Consider the following 4,507-nt stretch of genomic DNA (forward strand, 5'->3'; position numbering starts at 1 on the left):
CCATTGACAAATCTTCCCCACTGACGGTTAAGGAACCTCTCCTCCACAGGCAGGCGCGTGAAATGGTCAATGACCTTGTGGCTCGTTTTGACCACAAGGGAAAACAACTCACTAGCGTACACGATAATAGAATCTACACGTCACAAGAAAGAGAAATTATTATTTAATAGTAAATCTGGGCGCGAATGTAACATAATCGATTTTGGCATGGTTTTGATGTGTACATGTCTAGGGAAATGCAACCTAAGACAAAATACAATCACAAACTTGAGATATTTATCCCTAATCGATGGGAAGGGGGGAGAATATGAAAAGACACAATCAAAAACCTTAGAAATGGAAAGGAAAAGAGAAAGGAAGGGAGAGAGAATAGAAGGGAAAAACAAGGAGAGAATCTTACCTTGAGTAGGGAAGAGATCGATCCTAGGGCTTGGGCTTATCAAAAACCACCAAAAAAGGATAAGGATGCTTGAATGGAAGTTCCTTGGAGAGCCTTTTCCTACGGTTGTGTCCTTCTCTTTTGGAGCCAAAATGAGTTTGAAAAACTCGTGGCTCTTTTTATAAAATTCTGCGAACGGATCCACTATCGTGATTCGCCGTGGATCGGGCAGCACAAAATTGTAAATTTTTGTTCTTAAAGGTGCATGGAATATCAAACAGATCCACTCGTGAGTCCGTCCGAAGATCCATTCGCCTCGGTATTTTTACCAAACAAAGTCTTCTAAGAACGGACAAACGAACGATCGGACTCACATTACATAATCCATTCGTTAGTCCGTCCTGCCTATTTTGCGATGGAGTCACGAATGGACTCACAACAAAGATTCTATCTGTGAGTCCGTCCATTTTCTTTTAAGATTTTGAGCCTAATTTTTTTAGACCTTTTGGCCACACTATATGTGATGATTATGTGCCTATACCCTAGTTTTAACACCTATGTTGTTTGGCCCATACGTGGTTATTGTTTAATCTAATTGAATGCCTTGAGATTGAAATGTTAGGGCTGCACCAAGCTGGCCAACGTAAGAAATGGTAGGCATTAGTATATCTTGTGGCTCCCCTTCTATGTGAGAGGAGGAGAGTTACCCTTGAGAATGAAAACCCTTAAGCCTCATGATTGAATAAACCAAAATTTTATCAAAAATCCTAAGCCTATGCGGTGTAGAAACTTTAATGGGATGCATAGGATCCAAACTCATATCCAGACAAGAGAAAAAGAATTAATAGGCTGGTTTCAAATAGCTTAGTCTAAACGACTAATAGAGACCATGTGTGAATGAAGATCATTCATGACACCCCACAGGTTAGTAACAACTCTAATTGGAATTTGCTTGGTCTAGCCAAATTTTGTTTAGACCCATACATAGAGTCTCAAGTCGTGTTTAGACCTTCTACATGGCTTAGTATACTGTATCTAAGACTCGCCTAACCTTGAAAATTTACCTAGGTGACAGATACATCCTTAGGGACATGAATGTAATAATTGAACCTATACTTATGCATATGTGTGAATTTAAAATAGAATAAATATATCCCTTAAATCTTAAAGTGTGTGGCTAGATTAATTCTCCTACACTACAAATGTGACCTTGCCTTGACCTTACTATGTCAGCTAGTTGAGGCCCGACCTTGGTCAAGTTAATTGTGGGTCAGTGGCAATTGAATTTGGTTGTGATCGGATAGATCCCGGGTAAACTAATAATTAAGGCCTGCTTAAAGGAACTAGTTTGGACTGAAACCGGTAAAAGATGGTTGGTTCTTAAAAGAGGACTAATATGGACTTTCTCCTGTGGGATGGTTGAATTGTATATTATGAAGTTGTGAAGGCTGAAACTAAAGGATGTAACAAGACCTTCTCCAATAGCAGATATGAATGGGGTAATGGGTCACCAAATGCGTTCCCTCCGTACTGGGAGTAAACAATAGGAGATTCCATCAATATTTTAAATCATTCTAAAGTTGGGTTAGGTAATGGGATAACCCAAAGTGAAAGCATTCGAATATGAATCCGATGTTAGGGACTAGATAAGTTAAGTCCTGTAACTCAAGGATGACCAAAGTGTAATCCCGACCTAATATGGGAGACCTAAGGAACCTTTTGATCCTTGTGGCTTAACTTAGTATTTGAGGCCTTATTTTCCCCTGGGATATTGTAACCATCGGCTCTTAACCCAATTGAGCCCAGGATTGCTGTGTACCATACTCCTGTGGTAATAAGACCCTATAAGGAAGGGGAATTATAAGTCCTGACTTGCCATGTCATATAGGCACTGCCTCACCTTAACCGGACCCTTGACTTAGTTCATGCGGTGGGTGATTAAGAGTGTTATCATTTAATAGTCCTCACCCATTGAGACCTCTAGATGCGTCAAATTTCAGGGATGAAATTTTTAATAAGGTTGGGGGAATGTTACACCCGCATCCTAAATATATCCTAATACCCCAGATTAAATCAAACTTTTACCATCGGGTAATGCCACGGTGGCACTGGTCAACACCAGTGACCTTGAACTTAATTAAATTACCATTATAAGTGTCCCCTTGAAGTCCTGGAAGTACGGGTCAAAGCCTCGTAACTTTTCTCTAGGTTTGGACCCTGACAGCAGCAATGGAGTCACGAACGGACTCACTCGACTGGTTCCGCTCATGGATCCGCCCGTGGTGTTACTTGCCCTTTTGATTTATTTTCCTGTGGGACCCACATCCCCGTGTCCCGGACACCATAATTAAACCTTTGGACAATATGGACTCCCACCTTTACCATTAATTGGTTAATTAGGCCATGAAAGTAGGCCCACAAGACTTAACTAAAGTAAATAATGAGTTCCTTATTATAGCCTAAACCAAACAAACCTTAAAGACTAATATGCCTTATACGACTTAGGGTAGACCCAAACATGTCCTAACTAAATAGACTAATTAGGAGGTGACCTTGACCAAATAGGCCTTAAGGCCTCTTTTGACCCTTAAAAGATAAGGCATAAGCCTATAATTCTCCTATCTCTACCCCCCCAAGCAAACCGTGCAGGAGAAGAGACAAGGAAGAAGAAGAATGAGAAGTAGGAAGAGGAATGAGAGGGGAAGGGAAGAAGATGGAAGGTATGCCAAGGAGGTTGGCTGCCCTACCTCTGCCCCTCCAGTTGCTCAGCCAAGGCTTGAAGAAAAGAAGAAAATGGGGAGAAGGAAAGGAAGAGAAGGAGGAAGAGGAGGTGGATCTTCAAGGCTGGTTAGGGTTGGGATTGGAGCTCCACTCACCAAGGTATGACCTAATTCTTGGTACATCCCTCTTTTCCGTTTCCATTCTTGATTGAAGTAGATTCCTTGAGCTTGAGCTAACCTAGGGTTCCATTTGGGACTCAAGGTGAGGCTTGACCCTTAATAGAGCTCAAATGGTAAAAACCAAACTCTGTTGAAGGCTCCTATTAGTTGCCTTGCAGCCATTGTTGCTAATCCCTTGGTTTAAACCACCAAAACCCTACCCTTGGACCAGATGGAGCAAAACCCTTGTGTGTTCTTGGATCCATGAGGTAAGCCTAGGTTTTAGTGACCCTAGGGAGACCTAGGACACCCCCTCCATGATCCTGAGTGCCATGGGAACTTCAGGTTCCAAGCTAGAGGAAAAACCCTAAGAAATCTCAGAAAAGAATTTCGATGGACGCACAAACGGAGTCACCGTCGTGGTTCCGTCCGTCAGTCCATCCAGTGTAATCCCAGTGACTAGATCTGAACAGACGAAGGAACGAAATTACTCTGTTGCCTCCGTCCGCAGGTTCATTCTCTCTTGGGAATGTCTCAGAGATCCAATAGATGCAGGGGCGGATTCAGAAGGCCCTTCCGTCCGTGGTTCCGCTCTCCCTTGGGTATGTCTCAAAATTCGAACGGATGCAGGAACGGATCCAAGTAGAAGTTTGTCCGTAGATCCGTCCCTTGTGTTTTGACCTTTTGGCCAGAACGGAGTTAGGGACGGATTTACCCTGTTCCTTTCGTCCGTGAGTACGTCCGTGTTGTGTTGGTTGAAACTTGGTTTTAACTTTGGGAGCATAACATGGGATCCCTCTATACACCTTTTGACATTTGCTTTTGTATTCTTAGGCTACCCAACTCAATGGATAGCTGGTGCACCGATAAGATTCATGTCAACCACGTCGGGTGACACCCGAGTTCGGTGAGTGGGTTTTGGGGGATTTGTTTGGGCTTGAATATATGTATTAAGCAACTGTTATTATGCTATTATATAAAATATAAGCATTGTGCACATTGCATTATTTATCTCAAATGTGAACTACTATGAATGTGATATGATATTGTTCTTACTATTGTATTGGGTTACGGTGCCGGGTGTACCCGTATCGGAACCCCAGTATTTAATTATGAAACTATTTATCTGTCATCCTGATCTGTTTACGTCATGCCGTGCTGATACTCGGATACTAGATGGAATGTAACGTTCATACACCCGAAATACCTCTCGGGACGATAGGGCCTGCATGTAGTATATCTGTGGCTA

This window comes from Telopea speciosissima, chromosome 3 (genome assembly GCF_018873765.1).
Source record: "Telopea speciosissima isolate NSW1024214 ecotype Mountain lineage chromosome 3, Tspe_v1, whole genome shotgun sequence".
NCBI lineage: Eukaryota > Viridiplantae > Streptophyta > Magnoliopsida > Proteales > Proteaceae > Telopea > Telopea speciosissima.